Below are 27,500 nucleotides of genomic sequence, written 5' to 3' on the forward strand. Positions count from 1 at the left end.
CTCTTTGTCCTTCCTGTGGAAATGAAGCAATTACCATAAAAAGCTCCATGGTGGAGTTTTTCTTTAAGGAGGACCCATGCGTGCATCGCACACTAACGTGGATTAAGCTTGCGGAAGTTTAACTAGCTGTAAGGAGTGGCATACTGTTCCAGTTGAGTCATGCTTCCTTATGGTAGGGAGAGTTTTGCTTTGCTTTCTTATCACACATTTATTTAGATATGGGAGAGTTGAGTTTTCTTTGCTGCTGCTGCCTGTGTGTGTCTGTGCATATGTGTGTGAGGAATGAACTAGCTGCCATTTGTAATGATTTGCATAATTGATAATATTCAACATATAATGTACAAACTGTTAGTTTTACTTTAACTGTGGCCCAGGTCATAACTGAAAAGGTTCCCTGGACCAGTCCACTAACCTGGTTATTGAGTTAAAAATAAAAACTAAAACTGACTAATGTTTGAAATTTAATTGTTTTGCAGGGTTATACTGTGGAAGACTGCACTGAAACAGGGCTGGATATGGGAAATTTGCTATGGCTACATGAGCACTGCAGAGTGCATTCAAACATGAATAGGGTGGTAGGCTGGGATGCGTTCATGTATACTTAATAAAAATGCCTAGAACTTATGTCGTGTCCATTTTTTATAACTGGAATAGTTTTGCGGGTATGCTTTATCTTATCAGATGATATTTTTATTTATGCATTAAGCCACATACATGAATATAAAAAAAAATAAAGAATGAATAGTTAACATACTAAAATGATATAGGAATTACTCAGTAGTCAGCATTTTCACAAATGATGAACTGATTCCTAAAATAATTTTTTCCCTAGTAGTTCAAAAATAAAAAGTCCAAGAAACAATCGGTAGACATGCTGAATTTATGTCTTGTTTACGTATACATTACAGCATGGCTAACGATTTTTTGTTTAACATGCAGCGATTGTAGGAAGCAAGCCAACATTTTTATAAGAATTTTAACCAGAGCAGATAGTAGAGGATAGAGAGAGGTAGAGATTTCACACACATGTACCAGTGCATATGCGTGGAAGTGTATACACATGCACATGCAGGTCCACAAACTTGGACACAGACAGGCACACAGCACGCTCACGCACTCCATTTTGTATGGAGTATGTATGACATGTCAGTAAAGCACTTCTATTTGAGTATAATTATCTCAGCTACACAAAACACCTAGATCAGACTTTACTTACCCTCAATTCAGTTGACCTTGCCAAAAATGAAATAAAACGTCATCAGGTTTGTATACGTTTATAAGGTTAACTGCTGTATGCTGAAAACCATCAGTGCGGAGCTTTCAGTAATTAATGGGTGGGGCTGAGTATTTAAGAATAGTTTATAAGCTGCCGATGTCTGATGGTTTTCCTGACCTGACTAGTGCATTTTAGCATCTTCACCCAGGAAAAAAAAAGATTTACCCTGGGATTCATTAGGTTTGTGCCAGGTGCAGGCGTAGCGTTGGCGATCTAACACCAAATATGGCCACCGAGCGATTCAGGTGCAAGCTGTTTCCACGTACACTACTTGCGTATGCTACGCCTGCACAACTCCTGAGCCTTGTATGCTAATGTGCAGCAGTGTAGCATGCAAATGAAGGTATGTAGCAATTCAGGAAGTGGTGCAGGCATAGTGTAAGCAAGCAGAAATGTAAACCGTAGAAAACGGCTTACATTTTTGCAAACATAAAATCGGAGTCATGACAGCCGACCAAACGCATGTAGTATAATGTTAATATATACCAATGGCTAAATATATAGCCATCGACATAAAAAATGTACAAAATATAAAATTAACATTTAATATATATAGTCACACTATCGTGACATGGAAGCGCAGAGCAGCGGTGCGGCAAAGAGGATCGCAAGGAATATATAAAAATATAGAATAAAACTGCAATGAAACACATATCACGATTTCCCCATAATAGTCAATGGCAGGTATGCTACACCATACTCATGGCTCAAGGGTTGCTAAGGGGCAGTGACAGTGTTATGCGCAGTAGATAGGAATTAGTAGGCAATGCCATGCAAATGAGAGGAGTAATAGTAAATCGCAGATTTCCCGCTGGTGTAAGGATGCACAAAACAGCATAATGTTATAACACCGAGGTGAGCCCTTGAGATAAAGATGACATCAAGAGAGGGGTGTGTCGCCATTGCTGTAAGCACATTGGAGCATTGCTAAACCGGTCTTCCCCTAGCTAGGCAAAGCTGCAGGATAGGGGTGTGTCGAATTTCCCATAGCAAGGTAACCGAGTATGAATGTGAACAGAGATGAAAATGCGCGTAAACCCGGTAAACAGGTATGAGCGTCACGCACTGCAGCTTAAACAGGAAGGATATAGAAACAAAATAAGGAAATGCTGCAGCAGTGAAATTGGAGTGCAAATGACTAATTAACACCTAGGAGCCTACAGTGGGCCATTGACAACAGCTAACAAGGCTGCAAGCAGCTACCTGCAGAACAGGGAATTACAGGAGCTGTACTGCAAAGAAAACACAAAGTGTCAAAGCAGAACAAAGGCGATATGCAGTATATCAGCTACAAGGCACAATTCGCCATGACTGGGTAGGGAAAGCACAAAACAAGAAAGATGGCAGGTGGATGCATGCCTGATAATGTGAGGGGATCCAGGTCTAAAAGTGAATTAAAGGGCAACAGAGTAATCAAGGCAGGCAAGTAGATCTCCACAGTAAAGGCCCCACACTTGCAGTACTCATTGCAAAACCCACAATTAAGACATGCAGCAGCTGGAATAGTTCATACACACCCACTTACATCAGCAGCATCCATAGCCCAATACTATAAAGTTTGAAAGCACCTCACACACATTTGTGTATTCCCATACACTCTGCACCAGTGGTGTATACAGAAGGGGAACTTTTATTATGTACATGTTAGGGGCTGCCATTGCTTTGATACACCAGCATGTGTTGGAGACCGAAGGTGGTGTGGAGGATGATGCACATGACCACCGTAGGCACCAGAGGAGGAGGAGAGTGTTCAGACCCAGGCTAACCTTCCAGGGGCTACATGATCTGGAAATAGTAGAGCATTACAGGGTGGATAGGGACACCCTACAGCAACTTTTGGAGCTGTGCCGGCCATGCCTCAGAGCCAGAACAAACAGAGGGGAACCCATCCCAGTGGATGCAAAGTTATGTGTAAGCCTGAGAATACTAGCTACGGGTACCCTTCAAAGACCAACTGAGGATATCATGGGTATCTCACAGGCATCAGCATCCAGGGTACTACACCAGTTCCTGGATGCCATGTTACCACATGACAATGAGTACATATACTTCCCCCGAACGCAGGAGGAGTTGGCCAGCAATATGCGTCTCTTCCACCATGTGGCAGAATACCCAGAGGTACTGGGTGCAATAGACTGCATGCACATACACATCAAGTCACCACCCGGTGAGCAGGGAAGGTGCTACATAAACCACAAGGGATACCCCTCTATCAACTGCCAGGTCATGTGCAATGCTCAGGGCATTATCATGGATGTGTGTGCTGGTAGCCCTGGAAGCTATCACGACTCCCACATCTGGCATGCCTCACAGCTGTATCAGTTATTTGCCAGGGGGGACATCCCAAATGGCCACCTGGTGGGGGATGCTGACTATGTACTGGAACCGTGGATGATGAGTCCCATCAGAAATGCACACACACCCATGCAGGAACGCCATAATGAGGCACACACACAAACCAGAATCATCATAGAGCGTGTGTTTGGGATGCTGAAATCACGGTTCCGTTGCTTGGACATATCTGGTGGAGCCTTGCAGTACTCTCCAGGCATGTGTGCCCACATCTGCATAGTATGTGCCATGCTACACAATATGGTCCTGCGGAAACAGCTGCGGCAGGGACAGAATGGTGAAGGTCTTCACAGCCCACCACCATTGCCAAGGGCCCCACAGGCACAGAGGTACTCAGACTACAAACACCCTGAGCCAGCCCCAGTAGGCAGACGGAGGCGTGCCCAGTATGCCCATGCCTTGGCAAAGAGGGAATGTATAGCACACACACTGACGGTGTAGGTACCTAGGGACTGACACCTTTCTCCACCTGCACACACAGTAAAAATGGATGGCACACACGCAAGACTACCTGTAAATTGTTATGTATAGGCAGTCTACTGTGTGCATCCAACATAGGCAGCCCTCAACTATTGCACACACAACAGCCAGTGGCACAAGGTAAGTCAACACCTGAACAGTTAACTAAGATATCAGCATATGCAGATACTGTATTTATAGATTCATAGGTAGGTACTTGGCCAACTGCCAGAGGCCATTCATAAGGCCAGCCAAAATGTGTCAGCGTTTGCCACCCCATTGAGTCATTAACCATCCCTCTGTGGAGCAGAGCCAATGGAAGGATCCCTGGGGTGCATCTACTATTCCCCATCCACCCGTCAAGGTTTCTCTTGCACAATGTTAGTGAGGGGCTCTGTAAAATGTAGTTAGGGATGTTGTTCCAAAGAATGGGGAGTGTCTGTGGCAGGAAGCTGTCCCTCCCGCATCTTCCGGTTATTGTTGTGGCAAGGTCAGCTCACTAATGTGTGTGTCTCACTGTGACATGGATTCCCATAGATGGAGCATATCCATCAAGCCAGAGTTTGACATGGCTGTGTTGGTCAGCAGAGATCATCTCTGGGTAAACGAGATGCCACTGAGTAAAGCAGGAGTTTATTCAGTCCAGCTGCATAGGCCATATGTTGGAGGCCAGTATTCCCCTTGGTGAGGTACATTCGTGGACCCCCCCAACTGTTGGACGTGTCCTCTGAAGTACATCCCACATGGATTATTATACCCTATGATGGAACTGATGAGTGATGAGTAAAGGGGCACTATAACCCCAGTATGTCTAGATGGGAATCCTTTAGCAGTCAGATGGCCTACATAGAAGGATGTCCTAACTACTGTGGATATATGATTGTCACAGGGGAGATCACTATCTACCTTAGTCCCCAGATACCCCATTACCTCATCTGTATTAAAGTGACTGCTGCTCATGTGTTAATATGTGGGTGCCAATTCCGCAATGGAATGACCATACAGTTAGTGGCACTTGGCTGGAGGCCGTGTCATTGACACCTTGTGACATTCTCTGTGAGGCCCCCTGAGGGATGTCCGTGTCAGCTGGACTATCAGTCATGGCTCCCAATTTGCAGTCATTGCCAAACATGGTCTGCCATAGTCCACCTGTGTTTGCCTGTACATCTGAGACATATATGCCAAACAGTTGGGCTCCCAGGACTGAGTCCTGTGGGACACCAGTCGTGACTGTTCAAGAGTTGGACCTGGAGACTGCTAGTCATACCACGTGGGTTGTGTATGTAAGCCCGTTGGCAACCCAACCTGTGATGTATGGGTGAATGTACAGGCTGGTGTGTTTATCAATAATACCTGTGTGGGGCATGTTGTCATGGTGAGGTCCAGGTAGTATGTGTGAACCACCTCCCCTGTCATCTAACGTCTTGGTAACTGTATGTAAGACATAAAACAGGTTCAGTAGGCATGAACTGCAGTCAACCAAGCTGACCTGGGTTGGGTCACGTGTCCGAAGGTTACCAATGTCGTTGTTAATGAGTGCCATGAGGATGCGAACCATACCATTGCAGTCCAGGCTAGTTAGGCTTATGGTGTGGTAGTTACCATGGTCAGTTGTGATTTCCCCATGATGGAGTGGAATAACCATTGCCACATGCCATTGTATGGGCATGTAGCCTGTGGAGAGGCTGAGGTAGGAATGTATAATTAGGTGGGGGGGCAGGTTGTCATGTACAGTTTGCAAGATGCCGTCTGGGTCAACATCTGCCAACATTGACGCTGTGTTCTGCTGTTAGAGAGGGCTATTTCCACCTGTGTGTCTCTGATGGTTGGGATACTGTACCTTACGGGTAGTGTTGTTGGCTCTTTGGGGGTGAAGTATGCACCGAATGTAACTGCAAGGATGTTGGCGATATCAGTAGGGTCAGCATATTTCGCGCTGTATTTCACTGGCACAGTGCAAATCTGTCTGTCACCACATAGATCCTTGACATAGCCAAAGAAGGCTTTGTGGTTATCTTTTGAATCCTTGCGTATGCTCCTGCTGATGTTAGCCTTGGATGATGTCATGAGGGACCTACGTATCATACTAATAGTGGTCATGGATGTCTGCCCTTCGTGGGATTTGCTGTGTGTCTGGAACATTGTCCTACATCTGTAGTATAGCCTGTTTATTGCAGAGGTCCACCAGACCAGTGTCCTTGTCTAGGAGGTGTGAGTCTTGGTTTACCAGTGATGGCACGATCCATACATCTGTGTGGGTGCTTATAGACTGCATTTGTAAATCTGTCTGTATCTGGAACAGTGTTTCCCCTTAGCATGGGGGCTGTGAAACTCCCCCACCCCTGTCACTAGTAGTGTAAATGTAGCTGTAGGAAAGGTATACACTGTGGTATCCGTGGGTGGGGGAGATGCTAGGGTGTGAAAGCAGTGAATAGTTCATGGTCAGATCTAACCAGTGACTGGTTAACCTCCACTGTTGTGCACCTGTTGCCCATGTTGGTGATGACCACATGTAGTAGCTTCCACCCCACGTTAGGGAGGTTACCACCTAATACAGGGCATATGAGGTGATACATTCCAGGAAGTGCTGGTCCCGGAAGTGAGTACCGGAGTACGTTTCCCAGTTAATGGTATGGTAGTTGACATCGACCAATGCCAGGGTGTGTGTTAGGACTGTCGTGTTCTCCACTGTCTCCAGGTAAGTGGAGTGGAGGTCCTGGGTCAAGGAGGGTGATCCGTAGCAGGCCACATTCCACATTGCTGTTGTGGGTGATGTTAGCTGCACATGGATGATCACAGACGTATCATGCTGCCCCACTAACCTGGAGGTGTAGGTATCCCTGATGAATATGGATACAGCCCCTCCATGTCTGTCAGTCCATGTTCCGTGGCTGAAATGTGTGGTATGGGTTGTAGTCTGGTAGTGCTTGTGTGCTCTCAGGAGCCTTAAGACAGATTGCAGTTAATGCACAGATGTTGATGTTGTCCATCCTGAGGAGTGCTGTGAGTGCATGCATGTTGTGATCACAAACACACATTGAATCTGCTATTGTGCTGTTTATGGAGATGGTATTCACCTTCGGGATTCTCCTAAAAAAGAACCATGGGGGTGCCAATAACCTTGGCCAGTATTCCAAAGTGTAAGGCAGACACATAGGCTAGTATGGTATCATTGCATGCATGTTCCCCATCTGTGCTTGATTTTCATCTCCCCTGTAGATAACCTAGTGGTAAGCAATAGAAAGCCTTAACCTTATACAAGTCTTCTAGCTTCCATGATAGGCATTTGGAGTGACTAAGTATCAGTATTCTGTATGTTCATACTGTACTCAACTGTTTCCTGACTACATGGTGAGTTCACACTGTATATTGTGATCTGAAGGTCTATTTATTTGCATATTATGGCTGTGATGGCCTGCACGTTAGAGGTGCACATATAGCCTACTATCTATCTGCCCAAGGGCAATTAGAAGCATAGCTACAGTGTGTTGGCCTTCCCCGCACCATTGATGAAGTAACTGAGCCTCTGTCAAGCATAGCCAATGAAGCAATTCCAGGCAGAGTTGCAGGAAGCTGTTGAAGACTGGGATTGTGGAGGGTGATAGGGGCACTTAGTGATCTAAAGAGGGCATGTTAATGTGGCAATGCAACACCATTCAATTCCCCCAACAGGTCTTGCAGCCATCAAACTGGATGTATGGTTCTGGGACACATGATCCCAGGGGTGTATAGCCTGTTACCCATTCACACAACAAGGTTTCCCTTGAAGTGTGTCAGTGAGAGGCTATGCCTAATGTAGTTAGGAATGTAATGTATTGTCTCACAGTACTTTTGTTATATGTTATGTCAAAAGTACGTGAAACTCAGTGAGTTTGGGGGCTCCTGCCCTTTGCTTAGCCTAGCTTACACATAGAAGTCTACTTTTCTCTGTTTACACCAATAATTTATCCTCTGCCACCAAACATGGCACACTCATCCAATACGCAGATGACTCGACCATCATCTGCTCAGCCCAGTCCCTACCCAAACTGCAAAAAGTCACACAGGAAGCCTTTTCCTCTGTTGAAACATGGTTATCCGATGCCCAATTAATACTCAACCCAAACAAAACTAAACTACTCATCTTCCAACCCACCAAACATACTCAAAACATCTCTCACTTTAACATCACAGCAAAAGACAACACCACTATATACCCAACTGAACACACCAAATTGCTAGGAGTGGAAATAGACAATAAACTAAAATTTGACATTCACATATCCATGACCATAAAAAAAGTCCACAAAAAAATAGGAGCATTATACAGAAATAAACAATTTCTCACCAAAGCAGCAAAGATTTCAATAGCAAATTCCCACCTTATCTCTACCCTACTTTATGCCTCTCCAGTGTATATACCAACCTAAGGCAATGTGATCTAAACAAGCTAGAGACCTGCTACAACAAAATCGCCAAATTCGCTACAGGGGCATCCTACCATAGTCACCACTGTCTCTCACTTGCTGAACTGGGCTGGCTTGAACTCCCTCACCTCCTTCAGTGGTATCAACTCTCACTCGCCCACAAACTAGTAAACCATCCACTAAATGTCCCATCCCTCCAGAATCTACTTCAACCCTATCGCACCACCAGACCACTAAGATCCAGCAACAAAAATCACTTGCAGATCACTAAAGCCAATAACTCTGTTGGTGAAGCACTATTCTCTTGCGCCATAGCCAAATTATTGAACTCACTCCCACCCATAATTACCTCTGTACCATCATGCACCAACTTCAAAACTTTATTAAAAGCGCACCTAAAAACATGCTGGCTATGCCCTTGCAACTCCCACTCTAACATCATCCACCCCATCCAACTACTACATTTCTTTCCACTCCACTAACTACCTTGATGATAGCAAGCTCAGATGCTCATAAGCCTAGTACTTATTATACAGCAGGAACTTCTTATTGTTACATTTGTTAATGCCTGTTATGTACTTCACAGATAAAGATTCTAGTTGTCTACTGATGTACTATGTTCTTCATCTGTAAATATGTTGTAAGTAATTTCTATCTTAAATTGTTAATCGCTATGTAATCCAATGAAACTACTGTCTGTTTATTTTACTGTGGAGCTTTTCTCCCCGGGCCTTCGCTGAAAATGGACCCACGTCCAGTCAGACACTGCCGGTCAACAAATTTAAATAAATAAATAAACAGGAAATAGGCGGAAGCAACATTAATGTCAACAGTGTAATGGTTACAGCATCTGCATAGTATCTGTGCATTCGAGGTAAAAATCCCGATAAAGGCAGGGATGTTTATCATGTGCAAAAGTATACCTTAACCACAGCTTGCATATATAGGTAGTAATGTCTGTATAATAAACATTCGAATCACTCATATAAAAACATGTGTGCAGGAGAGTACGGTCAACAGAGAATGTAATGTCATGACAGCACATAGTGAGATGTTATGTCACTGAGAGGTATATATTCAGAGTAGTTAGCGGATGTGGCCATGTTTGTGTGCACAGGTTATATGTCACAACATTTATTTAACTGTGTTTAACCGCTGCTATAATGTCACACAAACACTGTTAAACATGCTTGCAACTGCATAAATGAGCCTTACTCTGCAGTAAAAAACATTCGGAAAGCATCACAGGTGTCGAACGCTGGACCATGCACACTATAGTCATGGGACGTACCACTAAGCCATCCGCGGTATACACAAGTTTCATGGTCCTGAGACTACATCTTATACCATATACATTTCACTGTAATGATCACAAATGGAACAGTGGCCTTGTGAACATATGTACAGTACATTGTAATGTACTGTAGTTTGTGAACCAACACATTCCAGTCTACAGATGTATTACTGTTACAAACTAATACAATATATATATATATATATATATATATATATATATATATATATATATATATATATTATACAGTTACAGCAATAGCCATATATATAAGCATCTATGAACACACTTCGTGACACAGAAGCATTTCAAAGGAATTGGAGTGTACACAAAACACATGCAGCTCTGGTATCATAACAGTTAATATTAACCTGAGTCACCATAATAGGGGTGATTGTTTATGTGAAGATTGGGGTGGGGGAGGAATGATGGGTAATGCAATCATGCATCAAGGAGGGCCTGAGTCAGATGTCCAATAAGTGAACTGGAGGGGCTTACATGGAGTATGGGGACAATATAAAAAGGACACAAAGCAAGAACCATACTCATTCATAATACACCCTGTCATGTCACATTGCAACACCTACTTTCACAAACATATGAACATTAACATGTATCAGACATATGTCCACCAACTGAATATCACATATGTTTTCTGGAGTGAGGAATGTCTGTAGTACAATGCATATTCTAAACACCATAACATTTGTGCATATCTCAGATGCCGTAGTGGTAAGGTCAGTGACTGTGGTGTTCATGGTCCTGGGTTCAAGACCTGCAAGGGCTGTTAGGTTATTTTGAGGGCTAGAATAAGGGCTTTTGGATGCAGGTGGATTAAAGCATTCAAGTAGTTGTAAGCGGGTTTCCACGTGTTTGTGTGATGGTAAGCGGCGCTGCTACATGGTAAACGGAGAAGCGCTTCACATGTTTGACCTTTGCTTAACATCACGCAGACCACGGGCAAACCTGCTCACAATCACGTAAATGTGCGTTATTCACATTTTCACTACCAGTGCCTACTCTGAGAGGTAAAATAACACCTTCCAGGAGTAGAACCTGCAACCATGTACTCCATCCTCCGATTAACCTAACAGTAAGCTACTTGGGATGTACCTAACCCAGTTGTGTATGCAGAGAGGTTAAAACACAAAAGGGAGGAATGTGTTGAAGTAGGACAACCCGTCATGTACCCAATTAAAGGTGTACGCTCATATATAGATATATGGATATATATATATATATATATATATATATATATATATATATATATATATATATCTAGAGAGAGAGAGAGATACATAGAGACATGTCGATATATACAGGTCTACATATATATGTAGATATATAGATAGGTTAGAAACATCTACACATCTATGGAGGTACAGATAAACGTATGCAATAATGTATATATCTGGTTCCCGTTTAGAAGCTCGAATTGCTACATGCTCAAAATGCGGAAACCTGAAACCAGAAGACCAAAACCACAGAATCTCGAATGAGTAAAATACCGAAACTATCCCAAACTGCAGCTACGCAATATGAATAGCTCGAAAAAGCTCAAAAAAATACTAAAATAATTTATTAACGAAACAATTATTCCTTCTCTGTCCTAAAATATTAAATAAACAGCACCCAGTGCAACATAACAACTTCAGTGCACAACCCATCCAACCTGCTGCACTAGTGCTTTATGAGCAGGCAAACTAGGAGCAATCACAGTAGAAGTAGACGCCAAGACATCGTCCACTAGCAAACATGGAGTATCTTTGGAGTTCCTCGCCTTCACCTTTGAACTATGGCATACTCTGTACTGCTCAACTTCAACAGGGTCTCCAGGATGCATATGCCTCACTGACTTCAACAGCTGTTCCCCATTGGGCACACTCATAGACACAGCCCTACCTTTACATTTTTCATCACGTTTCCATTTACAGCACCAGTACGTCTTTTGTTTGTAGATCTTCTCTCTATGTAAAACATAGCCATCTAGCAATAGCACCGGAGCTCCTTTCTGCGATAAGGCAGTCACATAAATTTCACCAATCGAACCTGGGGCAATGTAATTACCATCTACAGGCTGCATTTTAATGAAACTATGTAATACTCGGCAGTGAAAGATACTTGTCTTTGTTTAGCATAGCCGTCATTCACTTCTACACCTTTTAAATTTCGCGCTTCTCGGCTTTCGAGTTTCCGGTCTTTTGCCTTTATAGTCTCGAGATACTGCATTTCGAGCATGTAGTATTTCAAACTTATAAAGGGGAACCGTATATCTATATACATATACACACACACATATATATATATATATATGTATATATATACATACACACATATATACACATACATACATGTCTGTAGACAGCATCCAAAGTGGTCATATCTGAGTATAACATGGACCATAGCAATCACACATTCACCCCCCCCCAAACAATATGAACATAACATATGAAGAGTATATGCCAATACGCTATTACAAATATGTTCTGTGGACACAGTCACCAACATGACTGCACTGACTGCAAGTATCCATGACAGAATTACACAGTTTTCATTTTGCAAATCTTTATTACATTCCGATGTATTGCCAAAAGGATTCAAGGGCTAACAGTACCTGCATGCTATACAAGAAGCATTTAATAGTGCCTTAATGAATCAGCCTGCATTTACCATAGTATTAGTCCACTAAGGGATAGGTGTTCACATAGAGAAAGAACACCCACACACATATAGACATATAAAAGGGGTTCCTACACACCTGCATGTGCTATGTACACCCACCAACATCTACCCCACAACTAAAATAATTACATCAATACATACTGTCATACCATAACCAATTATGCAACTGCTGTATATCTGCTGAAACCTTAACATACCTGGACACAGACACACTAACATGGCCCTATGTGAAATAGTTGCAGTTATACAATTGAGCAGCTGCTGATGTAACAGGGTTTGTATGAACTAATCCCGTTTCAGAGGGTTGAATGGTTCATACACCAGGAAGTTTTACCGAGTACTGATTATAAGCACAGTATGATACACTGTAACACCAAACTAAATATGTCTGGTAAGCACACTGTAAACCCCTAACATTATATGCATAGCTATGCAGCCTTGAGCTGGTCAAACAACCTGGCCAGACTGACACATATGCAGAAGTATTAGGTACAGACAAACCCTGCACAAGTAGCAATGTTCAGAAATATAACAACAGTACTCGTATTTAGACCAACTCCTCTAGGCATCACACACAATATATTACTGTTCGTCTCAATACAGCTGTTGCAATGGATTCCAAACAAAACCTCCACACTGTCTTCCTCACAAGTAAGGCAAAGGGACAATGCCCAAGTGGAGTACTCAATTATATTCCACTGTAGCCATGGTATTGGCTAAGGCAGTAGCAGCGCAGCTGATGTGCATGTAATTAGCTACTTAGGAACACCAATTGGCCATAGGGATAGCACATGCTACTGATCTGTAACTATAAAAGGTTGCCTTGTCACACATTCAAACCATCTGTATCTACCTGTAGGACAGTACAAAACACAGAAAGATGAACTGAAAATGAGTAGTACACTAGTTAATAACAACTCCGATTACTAAGATGGTATGTATAACATGTAGTATGTCTGTGTATGTAGTATCTGTACTGTAAGATATACAGTGTAATCAATGCATGTAGTAGAAATAGCTATCTTGCAGCGATGTATTGTTGATCAGTAGTATTGCTTGTAGTATTCTATGTGTGTACTGCTGTAGGTCACATGGCACACTCCACATACACCACAAGGGATGCTATGGGCTTGGAACCTACCATTTCACTTCCAGCCACTGTCAGTGTCAGGATTGGTCTAACAAGTATGTGCTATAATAGGGGATAGTATATGTTGTTATATTGTAACAGCCGACTATATATGGGTGTATAAGTAAGATGAACATGTTAAAGGTGGGCTTACCGTGCAGATATGATGTGCATTGTGGGATATTGTGCAAATAACTGTGTAATGTACAGTATTCTAGGCAGATCTGTATTCTATTCTACATAGCAGTTCTGATAAGTTATGCAAACAGTAGTTATATCTATTGGCAATTACAATACTCAGTGACAGGATACTTAGCATTAGTATTCATCTGACAGGTTAGCAGCATGATAGCAAAGATAATTGAAAGAGCCAGGTAACTATCCATGCAAATAACACATGTAATATCCACCTCTCTACTATTGTTTGCAAGCAATAACAGCTGTGCATGTGTACATGTTATGCTAATGTGTAGTGACCCTTGTTACAGGGCTGGGCCAAATGGCTATGTGCACACCTACAGAGAGTGGATATTGAGAGTACAGGCACACTGGTTGAACTACCAGGTTTGTGTAGCCCAGCCTAACAGCTGCCTGCACATACTGTATGTAAGGTAGTGCACAGCACTGGTAATGAAATAGCTTGCACATCATCTTTTAACTCCAGTGTAATATCTGCAGTAGGAGTGTAAGATGTAGGAGACAGCTGCCCATGTGTAATAGCTGCATCATAGGTGATGGCTCACACTATCTGATTATATCCTGATCATGTTGATAGTGGCATCAGAGCCTATTGATACATGACTGTTTGGGGAGTGGGTGTCTGTGCCCAACAGAGCTCATGGTCCTGGTGGATATGTGAGTATATACCCAGAGAAGGAAACAGACCTGTAGACACATGCATCATTTGTAATCAACTAACAGGATGTGATGTGCTCCTCAGAGGAGGTTTGCTGCCAAGGGTAGCTGCACTGTTTCCGTAATAGCCAGTGTTGTCATGTCCATAACACAAATAATTACATGTGAGCATCACTGTCTAAAACATCTTCATAGGCAATACGTAAACTAAAGACAGTACTTGGTACTTGTAGTACTGACTGCTCATACATGCATGTCCACTAGTCAGCTACTGGTCTCTCCTAATGTCAGCTTTGTGTATGTGGCCATCTTGGGGGAATGTAATCTCTATGCCATGTACACCGTCAGACCCACCTAACACCACACCCCACACATTGTCTTGGATGCAGCTACAGGGGTAAGCTGGACAGTAGCCCAGTCTACAGTCATGACTGGACTGGACAGTCATGAGGTGTAGGTTAACACATGCAGCTCATCAACACAACCAACACATACCTTTACCAGAACACACTAAGGACACCCACACACACTACCAGAAATCACACACATTCACAGACGTGTCTAAGTATCTGGCCAAACAAGTGACCCCCCCAAGCAGGAAGAGACAGACACCGAAATACACAAACTGTATGACATAGTTTGCATAATTGTGCCACACCTCTGAACACATGACTGGAAACATGCCCAACAGTACTCATTTGTGAGTGCAAACTCTAGCACTATGTTACACACTGACCTATACAAGGGCATACATACTGTCAGCTGCCTGTCTGACATGATTAGCCACATACTCATACACTCAGACCACCTATTGATCTATGCACATGGCTCTGGCATATTCCATGTTGTTGTGCAGGACCTGTGATGCAGTAGCCTGGACAGCATGGGAACACATGTAGGAACTGTCAGGTCTTGTAGGCCATGCAGGTATGTCCGAAGGCCTGGGTAGCATTCTGCCATTGGCCAGAATGATACAGTAGTACAGGGACAAAAGGATTGTATTCCACAATTGTCTAGTGTAGTGGTGCATGTTGCAGGGTATCCAATATCTGTTGTCCTGGAATAACATGGTTGACAGACCATGATGCTTTGCCAGACAGGGCCTGCACCTGTCACCCCTGGGAATCTGGATACAGCCTAGGGCTCATGCTTCCCCTGTAGTGCCATCATCATGCATGGTTCAGGTGAGGGTCCACTGCTGTTACAGGGACAGCCAGGCAATACACTGAGGGTCTCGCTACACAATGATACATGTCAGAAACACTATACGGACACACATATGTAAATCCCTAACATGCAGAACATATCTGTGCAGTGGCTGAGACATGTTTCAACGCTCAGGAGAGCACACCTGCATGACCATGTTATAACACATACCTCACCTTTTGCCCATTATCCTTTATTGGAACACACGGGCCATAGGTGTGTCCATATTCCTGAAGGATATGTACACCCCCACGCTAATTGTACTTGCATAACATCAGATGCATTATGCTGAGCAACTATCTTTGTGCCAGAGTGGAATTCAAAATGCACCTTGAGACAGATCACCCACCAGGCCGCGGACTTCCCAACTGCCATAATGTGCTGTAATGGGGAAGAATAGGTCTGAGACAGAACCATACTACTGGCTACTCTCAACTATTCCATTATGAACTGTAAATCCTCATGTACCAACACCTGCGCTCGATGCATGTTGGATTCCATCAACTCCACTGACCTGAATCACAGTAGTCACACAAACAGGGCTAACAGTATGCTACACATCGTTAGTCTCCAATGCCAATATTATGTTCCCTAAGAGCAGAGTGGTGAGTGCCATGGCACCCATGCAGATGGACAATGCATGTGCAAATGCTGAATACTACACAAATGAACCTTAAGCAGTCACATATGTACAGTGATTGTGCCATTGAAACAGAACCAGGAGTCAACCCAACACAAACAAGTAGGCAACTGGTGGTACCATGCTTTAACTGTACCACAGAAGGTAGTAACTGTTGCAAGAGTGAACACACATGAGTGTAGGTGATCCCTGGTCAGCCTCAGTAAGATGCAGATACACCATATGAAACCACACAAAGCTACTGTGAAACCAATCAGCCACATATTATGAGGCCAAGCACAGCGCATTCTATAGCTGTATCGTTAATCATAATGGCAACAACAAGACCTGCCGTGCTGCACAGCACTATGGCATGGGAAGTACTGCACCTACAGAAATAGCACCTGCTCATCCTGATAGGGTCACAGAGAACCTAAACCCACTCCCACCTCCCCCCCGCCCCCAACATGTACACTTAGTAATATATCCATGTATACCACAGGGCCCCTGTGCTAACGTCTATGCAGGTACAAGCTGCACTCTCTAATGCCATACATACAGCTTTCATGGGACCTGTCAACATCCCAGGGTGTATCCTACAGAAATCTAAGAACATTCAGCTATCCACATACTCATCATGTTCAATCATAGCTCCATGTCAGGCTGTGTACACACCAAATGGTGCACAGCAAGTGTTATCACACCCCCACAAAGGGGGAGACACCATTGATAATGAGACATAGTGCACAACTACCCTGCTGAGTCTGGTCTGTACAGCCATGAACCGTGGTCAATGTAACTGATGTACTCGGTACAGATGTAGATGACAGTAGGGTTGATTCACACTGCATATCATGACCTTGCCAGGTCGTAGGACACCGTCACCCATACTGTGTTCCAGCTACACTCAGTAAACTAGGTGTATATACCTATGTCACAGGAGTGGTTGGCAACTGGACTGCTGGTAGAACCCACACTACAGAAGGTGTCCGATGAATACACGCACACCAAACCAGTGCCAGCCACAGTAATACAGGGGCCATTCCTGGTACGCCCCCTCTTTGATATCTATACCACATAGACTAACACAGAAGGCATCAGCCTATTGATGTCTGCAAATGAGTATGAACTAGGAGCAATAGTTGACTCATTATGTGCTGTGTTCAACATACAGAAGGGCCTTAGTATGTCAGATGTGTGGTGTGTGATGTATGGCCACATTCTGACAGCTATGTATTGCATTGTCATCCCCCATGTTACAAACCCTATACCCATTAACTACCACCTAGGCTGCGGTCAACATAATGGCAACTGTGTGTATAAGATGCAGCTGGACAGTACTTCCCTTTGATAGTTACATCACCACAAAAGACAGGTAGTCATATGTGGCACCCCTAATCTTGACAGGGTGCCATCCAGGAATATAGAGATAACTGCTCAGCCATACTCAACACCCATGTGACCCATAATAGATCACATATTTCCTTTAAGGATTATCGCCCATGTGTTGATGGCCTACACTGCCCTTCACAATTCCTAGCTGCACTATGTAGTATGCAGCCTACCCTGAATAAAGCCAGAGGTGTTGGACATACTACACTTAACACATCCCGATCCCAAATAAACACATACGTCATGGACATCCACCTTTTTTGTACAAGGATCACAACATGCCTGACAGATCCCTGTCCCATACACTTAACATACTCTTGCCATACTATGCATCCCTGTCCAGCGAAGCTGCACATCGCCCCTCTCTGTGACATGGTGTGATGACCGCATGCCAAATATATCAGTAACCATGTGTATCACTTCTGTGGCACTGCTTGAACTGGCCACTGAATATTACCTGTCTGTTGCCTACAGCTAGGTAACCTGTCTGCCTAGGCTCATAAATGGCCCAGGGCATATAGCCTACCACATCACTATGACTGTACATGCCATAGTTGATATCCAACCCTTAAAATACCATCAAGCTAGCTATTGTCCCATGTGTAACACATGCACAACACAGACAATACATGGCAGGATGCTACACAGCTGTACAGTGCCATGTAGATGTATATGGCAAAACACATACGTGCTTGCAAGTCTGCAGGGTGACAGGTCATGTCCCTAACAGCTATGTATGACTATATATGTGGCATATACACAGCATTAAGGTCGATTGCATTAATGTGAACACATCCAGGCATGTGCTGATAGGTAAAAACACCACTCAGGCAAACAGACATGCCCACATCAAGACAACATCCACATGGTGTATGAGCAATGTCATCACATGACACACACATATATGGCAATAACATCACATCAACAGTAGTTGTCAAATGTGTGTGACTTATATATGTCAGTGGTGTTAGTGTCATATAGATCTACAAAGACATATTTGTAAACTTAATAAATGTGATACATGTGTATGTTCAGCTGTACTTCTCTGTGAGTTACTGTGACCTATCTCCATCATTATGTCTTCCAGTTATGCCCCGTAGCCGACTGCCACCATACAGCTGCTTGAAGGATGAGGTCCTTATCCCATACCTCCTCGACAACTACACAACGCTCTTCAGCCATGTGCCACAGGATGCACAGCAGTGGGATGCCCTGTGGGAGGAACTCTGCAGGAGGGTAAATGATGTTGGCGGTCACAGTCGTACCTATCAGTAGGTGTGCCGACACTGCATTGACCAGATAAGATGGGCGAAACAGCATGCAAATGCAATCACCAGGGAACAAGTGGGGGGCCACTCACCCAGCCCCCACTTACACGTACCGAGGAGCTAATGGCCAACCTGGGGATACCTGCAGACCTCCACCCACAAGCATTAGCTGGTATTGTGGAGGTGGGTGTCTCTCAACCACCGAGCCTGGAGTTGCCTGGTAAGTCACTACTGCACATAAAACACAACCATATATCACATAGTTACATGTGTTACTGTACAATATGTAATGTAACATCATATGCAAAGCATGTATGCGCACATGCCACATACTATAGTCTGCTACTCTATGTATGCACAGATGTGCATACTCCATAGTATAGTGTATTGTTCTGGCTTATGTGCTAACATAGACATTGCACCCTGTAGCTACCACACAGGTGTGGATAATGATCTTACTGCTGTGACATCCCTGTTTAGGTACCTCTGGTGTTTTGCAGTGACAGCAGCCTATGTCAGGTGAGATTGTTATTATTTACCAGGCTTGATACTGCATGGAACATATTAATTGCATGCTATCTTCCATAACACACATACACATAATGTATGGTGGTCCTGGTAATGGACACTGGTCAGACCTGCAATGCATCACACTCTTTACCTATGTGAAACAATTGTAGAGTATATGAAACACCTACACTAAACCTTCCAAACTGTCATTGCCAGATGTGTGGACAACAGTGAATACAATGGTGGTGGTGTGTTCCACTGTAGGGACAGGTACTACATATCAGCATTACACATGTCGGGAATACGAACAGTACTGTACAGAGAGCATATGTGTGCACACACTAAATATGTTGCAGCTGGAGTATGCCCGGCCCACAGGATACACCCTGAAGCAAAGCATACAGCAAAAGTGATGTACATGTGTGTACACCCTGTTGTACATTGGTTCAACACAATACAACTATGGCCTTTGTGTAATGGTGATATTGCAGATGTGAAACACTAAACATCATACAGGCCTGTGCGCAGCTTGTGTAGGCATAACATGAAATCACCACATAACATGTCTTGAACATCTGGAGTGTGTCACGACATGGAAGAATTCACCTATACAGTATCCAAATACATACATGTATTGCCCAACATACACATACATCCGCATCAAGCCACAGATACAGTAGATTCACCTTGCTGGTGTCAGACATCACTGTCATGCCTGCTCTTCATGTGTGTGAAGTACACAGATGGCATGTGGGACATAGAGGACTTGTAAGTTAGCCATGTGTGGGCATAGTTGGCAGGTATCAGTAATATGGTTGCAGATGTGCAGGGGTGTCATCTGTATACCCTTCTGTGACTTGTGTCATGCATTCCACATTAGGGTTTATTGTGTATACACCTCGGTGACGCAGGTCACATTCCACATTAGATATTTATTGTATGTGAACATAGTCATGGCTATGAACCATGTCAGTAGCTCACACTGTATAGCAATTGTGAAGCCACATGATGGTCTTCAATGGCTATGCACATCAGCTCAATGTGCAGTATGTCCCTGCATATTTGTAGGGTGGACAGACAACATTGCATCAGCTGAAGGCCCATGTTAGTATAACACATCCCTGCATTGGGACACCATTACCATACTGCAGATTGGAAAGGACACCATTGTGTTACACATGTATGCATGTCATTCAACACATCAGCAGAAGACATGTCATACTACATGTGATTGGCAAGGTCATACGCTACACAGCAGGCTGGTGTACTGTAAACCTGTGCTGGTCTGTGGCACCATTGCAAAGTAGGGACAGCCATGTCAAACATGTGTGTACAGCCACATGCACAATGTCTACACTCAGTTCAGGGGAAGGCGGAATAATGCTGAACAGAGTGTGTGTGTCAGCAAATGGCTGGGTGTGTTTGTGTGTCTCAGCAAATGCCTGAGTGTGTGTGTCAGCATAGGCTGAGTGTAGTTGTATGAGTGTATTTGTGTCTGCATCCTGTCATGGCAGCGAGTTTTGCTGAATTCCAAAGAGATACCTCCTTTTGCACTGGCCTTTATCCTTGTCAACCGCTATACTCTCTTCCCCCCTACCCACTGCAAGTAATTGTCCCTGTGATGTCACCAAGCTCAGACGTGGAATCAGTAAGTGTATTTGTATGTGTTCTGTGGCACATACCCCAACTGCATACCACTGTACTAGTTGACTTTACATAGGCAAGACGTGTTTGCGTGTATTTGTGTGTGACTACCCTGTTGCCAGGCTTACACATGTGTAATGTGTTTTAGCACACCATGGTAGCCATCTGTGGTGACCGGTGTCTACAAAGTTTTACATAATTAGGAATGGTAAAGAATACACAGTCAAGCATGACTACATTTGGGTATGTTATTTCCCTGTGCCACTGTCAAGCAGTGACACAGAAGTGGTCGCTAGGGTGTAGGTCCATACCCATTGTTCCCCCACCCTAACTCCACAATCCTCTGGGTAGATTACATTAACCATCATTCCCCACCACAAACACCGCATACACAACAACCATCCCTTCTCTGGTGAACTGCTTATGATTTAAATGTTATAACACAAGAGATGCCTCTGTCTTGTGTACACGTCAGTTCCTTTGGAACCCTTCTGTGTCACAAAGGGTGTACTGACGTGGTGTGTATATATATATATATATATATATATATATATATATATATGTAGGTATGACAGTTGTACAGATGTAGACTTCTCTTTGTTGTTTCACAGAGTACAGTACATTCAAGGGTACTGTACATATGTACACAAAGCGACTGTTCCATTTGTTTTCAGTACTGTGGAATACCTGTAGTAGGATGTGTATTATAGACTCCATGCAACATGTGTACAACCCAGATGGCTTAGCAGTATGTCCAGTGACCTCAGTGTGCATGGTCCAGGGTTCGAGACCTGTAAGCCTTGTTGATACTGTCAATTAGGACTGCATAAGACACTTTTAAGCAGGTGTAATTGTGTTTTTGTGACAGTAAGCAGCGGGTACATGTGGGGTAACAGACATGTACAACCCACAGTACACAAGGAATGCCCTTTTTTGGCAATCCTGCTGATGTCACCCACCTACGTATACACCTCTGGGACTGCTGTAACCCAGTATTCTCCATAGCACTGTAACTGCATGTTGCTGTAGTGTGATAAACTAGTTAAGTAGGGGTTCTATTCCAAGGGAGACCAACTGTGTGTGTGTGTCTCTGTCTGCCTGAGACAGGAACAATGCTTTTTAGAGTATGCACACTCTTTACAATTCACATGACCACCTTTGGCAACCTTGCTGATGTCACCCACCTAGACATACACCTCTGGGACTGCTGTAACCCAGTAATCTCCGTAGCACGTGCTGTATCTGCGTAATGCTGTAGTGTGATACAGTAGTTAGGTAGGGGTTTTCTTCCGGGACATGGCAGGTGTGTGTGTGTTTCACTGTCAGAGCCTGTATGAAGGTGGCTGGGAGTTTCTAACCAGTGGACATGTTGGGGACCGGATTTTGTAGTTTTCCTATATGGTGTCCGTCTTATATGTCACAATGTCCACCTCACAAGGAGTACAGCTGTCAGTCAGCCAAGGGACTGTGTTGACAAGCCATACCCCTACATCTGGCAAAAGGCCTGGTGAACAAAGTATGCAACCCTACTATTACCCAGAATACGTTCTGAACCCATGTGTCATGCACACACTTGCCTAGACTATCCTGCTATGCTGCTAGTACCCTGCACATTGATGACAGATAGTAGGCATGGTGTGATTGCAGTGGGCATGGCACCCTGTACAGCAGTACAATAGGCACATAATTGTGGACAATGTGCCTTCACTATGTTCTCCACTGGATACCTGCAACATATGTGGTGCCATCAAATGTGATCCACGGAGGCCATACAATGCCTTATACATGTGCCCTGTATGGACCGATGCTACTGACACCAGGGAATACCTGTATCATGCTATCAATGCAGGTGCAAGGTCAACCTATTGACTATAAGCAGGTTCTACCACACCAGGGCAGTACTGGCATATCAGAGGATAATGGTCTGTGTACACATGTGCCAGCCAAACTAGGTACACCTGTACATGTCACTGTACATTATTGTGGGACATGCACATCCCAGGCAATGTCCATGTCAAGGACTATCAAACACAGACATGGCATGCATTGCAAAGCTATGGCCATACACAATGGTAACCAGGATGTCAGGACAGTTCATACAATACCCATCTGTGTGGGACATTGCAGACACTACACCCCTGTACCACACTGCACACCATTGTTGGCTGGTGTGATGCCAAGGATTACCCCTCACCCAGCCTTGTACAGCCATCTTGCACAGCCAACCACTACACACCCATGAAGCAATGCACACATGCATGTCAGTACTGGCACCTTGTGTCTGAGTGGGGGGTATGAAGCTCCCAAGCACAGTCACTCCCAGTATAACTGCCATTGTTGTACCAACAGATGTCAAACACATTCACATGCCCTAGCCCATATAACCTCCGGATATCTCCTGTGGTGCATGTAGTACCTGTGCTTTACTGCAGTTTGGCAAACTAAGTGGTTTGGGAGTGTTTATGTGGGCCTGGCAAACAGTGTCACTGTGAGTCCATTAGAGAGTGTGGCTATGTTGACAATGACATCTGTTCATGTGGACAGCCATGTCTGCTACACCTAATGTCTGTCTACTATATCATTGTTGCAGATGTCGCACACCAACACACATATATGTTCTTACGGCACACCAACATGTCAGCTTTGTGGCACATGGAGTAACTGCATGCACTTGTAATAGTAATGACTAGTCAGTCAGGGGTTTGAACCCCTGTACTGGTAGGTGTGTGACAGACGTTGCCTAGGTTTTAATTTCCAAGCCCTTCTCTGATGTACTTTGTCAATGTCTGTCCCTCCCACACACTCTCTGGTGGATGTGGAGGTGTACACCTGTTCAGCAGCAGCTTGTTTATTGTAAGTGATGGTCATGTTCGGGTGATGGCCTCTGCACCTATTGCAGTCCTCCTCTAGCTGATTGCATGTGGAACAGCTGCGATGATGTTCCCATAGCCATTTGCATGAAGAACACAGTACAGTATCTAGGAACATCATGTTGGTGTTTGCCCATGACAGTCACTGTGAGTGGTACCTGGATCTGGTGTTTGGTAAACAGCATCACAGATGATATATGGATGTTCCTCAAACTACATACACAGTGGGAAATAGCCTAAAGACAGGAGGGTGATGTGCCAGACATGACTACAGCATGTAAGTGTAGCCATGCTTCATTGAGACAACTGCCTGTTTAACAAGGTGTGTGTGGTAATGGCTATTCTGCATGTTTTAAAACTGACAAGACAGTGCTCTGTTTGTGAGGGACCCCCATCTGTAGTGCCATCTGGTGACTGGTCAGTGTGTGGAACCATTTGTTTCCTGTGTTACTCACTGAATACACATCTGTGAACAGCAGGAGCATAGTGTGAGGATTGTAGCCAATACATGGCGATAGTGATGAGTTACTGCCATTGCATCCCTGACTGGACATATGTCACATGAAACAGTGGTATGACCGACACTGTTTGGGGTTCTCAGTGACATGCCTTAATGGGCCACTGTTCATAGCTGCTGTCACAAGTCTTCTACACATTGTACAGATGTCATGCAGTATATATGCATGTGTTGTGCTCTCTCTGCAGCTGTATAGCATCTGTTGTGTTGGGTTAACGGTCATATCTATGCATGCAGTTGTAAGTAATCCTGAATGCTGTTGGCTATTACTAAGCCTTATCTGTGTTTAAACTGCAACACCATAGGCTGTATGGGTTTGGAGGTCCCACCAGAGCCACCTGTCCCACTTCAGCTGGCCATGGCACTGGGCACCAGCACATTTGGGGCCCAGCCTTGGACCTCCACCTCTCTTGGCTCTGCACCACCTTCTGGTGGTACCGCCACTGAGGATGGGGCTTGTTCCCCCTGGGAGCAGGTCCAGACAGGGACATGTCTGCTGTCGTACAGTCCTGGACGTGGTGCATGGAGGCTCAATAAGGGGTTTCAAGGCCAGATATGTCAGCTCAAGGGCAGAGTGTCACATTTACATGGTGAGGCTGCCACTCCTAGACAGCCCCCAGTACTGCCACCTTTGCAGCTGTTTTGGTGCAGTGGTGGCTGCCCATGGCCAGGGACCTCCGTCCCACTGTTTCCATCTGGGGGCTCATGGGCTTGTGAATGCCGAACATCCCTCCCTGTCCGAGGTGTATCCCCCCACATGTCATATACTGACCCTGTATGCTGTCTTGCCTGTCATCCTACCCTACCTATCCTCCAAGAGTATACCTACTCTCCTTCCCCCACATCCCACTCTTACCCTACGGAAACAGAAGGCCAATCGGTTCCTAGAACATCATTTGCCCCATACATAGCTGTCCATTTCACACACATGTCCACTGGACACATGTAACCCTTTTAATATGCGTCACAACATACGCCAGTTTTCCTCACCCCTGTCCCTCAGGCGCATGATCCTAGTATGCACATGACTCCTAAATGTTCCAGGTACACGTGATGCGGATGACCCCATTGTACACACAACACTACCAGTCCCTCTATGGTTACTCCACGTACCATTATCATGATGATGATTTCACACACAGTACCTTGCAGGAGTACTGTTCTCACATAATGATTGGACAGGAACTGTTGTGTTAATGTAAATAACATGCACAGAGTGATGTATATGGCCAATGTACAAATGTTTGCATGTATGACTGACACGTCTGTCTGAGGGAGTCTTGATATTACATAGGGTGACACCACTACATAATACAGGCATTGCTGGTGTTTCCCTTTTCATTCCTTTGTAATGCTTTTTTGTTACCTGGGATGTTCCTGATATATCTATATATATATGTATGCATCTATATGCTGGCCATAAACACTCACACATACATCTACATGATGGAATACATTTCCTACACTGTTGAATGACTGCGCTGGATGATATGTTTGTGATAAGGTCCGTTGTCTGTATATCTGCCATCGCTTAGTGGTAAATCACAATTGCTGTGTGTGCAGGGTCCTGGTTTCGAGCCTTGCAGAGGGCGTTTATTTTGTTGCTGGCCAGAGCAAAGCCATTGGATACGGTGTGATTAAGGCACATTAAAGCAGTTGTGAGCGGGTATGCATGGGTTTGCACAGTGCTAAGCAATGCTAACCTCTGGTTACAGTTTCTTACACTCAGTTAGCCTCTACATTGCTTTACCAGTGTAATACTTGCATACTGGCAGCAAAACAGGTGTACACCCACTTGCTCCCGCACTTGCAGCTGCACTGCATTTGGTGTTTGCATCTGCCATTCAAGCCCCTGTGTGGGAGTGAGGACTATGATATTACCTTGTGATGCCTATTATATCGGATTACATGCCTAAAGTATCGGGAATGGCTGCCCATTAGGCGACAGCATGCCGTTTGACTGTACGGAATCCACAGCCTGTCCAGAGTTTGATTCATATCATTGGTGTGTTCCTCTTACAATCTGCACCTGTCTGGCTGATACATGGGAACTGACACTGTTCAATACAAACAAGTAATTGGGTTTTGAAACCCACATCCTTCAGCCGAGTCTTGCTACTGCATACCTAATATTCTATCATTTTTATAAGGTTGTCAGTGGAATATGTACTTTCTGTCCCTATCAGACCTCTCATACGATTGGGGAAATATGCAAACTGAATCAGGGACATGGCACAACAACATCAGGGACACATTTAAATTATTGGTGTTATTAACCTGACACATTGACAGACTCAGAGCATATGAATTCATACACATTGTCTGAGGTAAATGATGCTTATAACTCTTAATTTTTGTTGTTATTCATTACGTGTAATTCACCACCTTTCCTCCATATGTTTCTAGTTTTAGGAGGGATTACGTGGGGCAGAGATAGAAACCGAGTCGAAATCTGGGACGTGCCTGGAAATCGGGGACAGTTCAGAGGTACAGTCCCTATTTGTTCCCCCAATGGTTTATGTCCTGTCTAATGGATGTGCTCTTAGGGGTTGATAGGTATGAGCGTCAGCTATGCCAGTTTTGGAATATTACTTACATCCCCGGGGCGGTCCTAATACGACTTTGCCAGCCAACACTTGCATGCCTAGGCACATAATTGCATACCCATAGTTCCCCCATCTGCCACTCCTTTACAGCACTCATCCTTACTGTGGGTGCAGGTGGGGTATAAACACACCACTACACACAATCCATTCTCCCCGTGTCGGGACACATTTCATACGTTGTGTCGACCCATGGGTTATCAGGCTTCCACAACTTACTGGTCCATGTACATCTACAGGCTGGTTTGATAAGTCATTACCGGGACTGCCTCTGATCATTAATTTTTGGTATTCCACAAGGGACATCGATGTCTATGTTTCAGGATTAGACCTGGCAGGTCTCTCCCACTGGTAGTATCCTGCCAGTGGTCTGGGAAGCAGTGGTGTGTTTACCTTTATTGTGTCTCTGTATATCTCA

Source organism: Protopterus annectens, chromosome 2.part0 (genome assembly GCF_019279795.1).
Source record: "Protopterus annectens isolate FY-2018-M chromosome 2.part0, PAN1.0, whole genome shotgun sequence".
Lineage (NCBI taxonomy): Eukaryota > Metazoa > Chordata > Ceratodontiformes > Protopteridae > Protopterus > Protopterus annectens.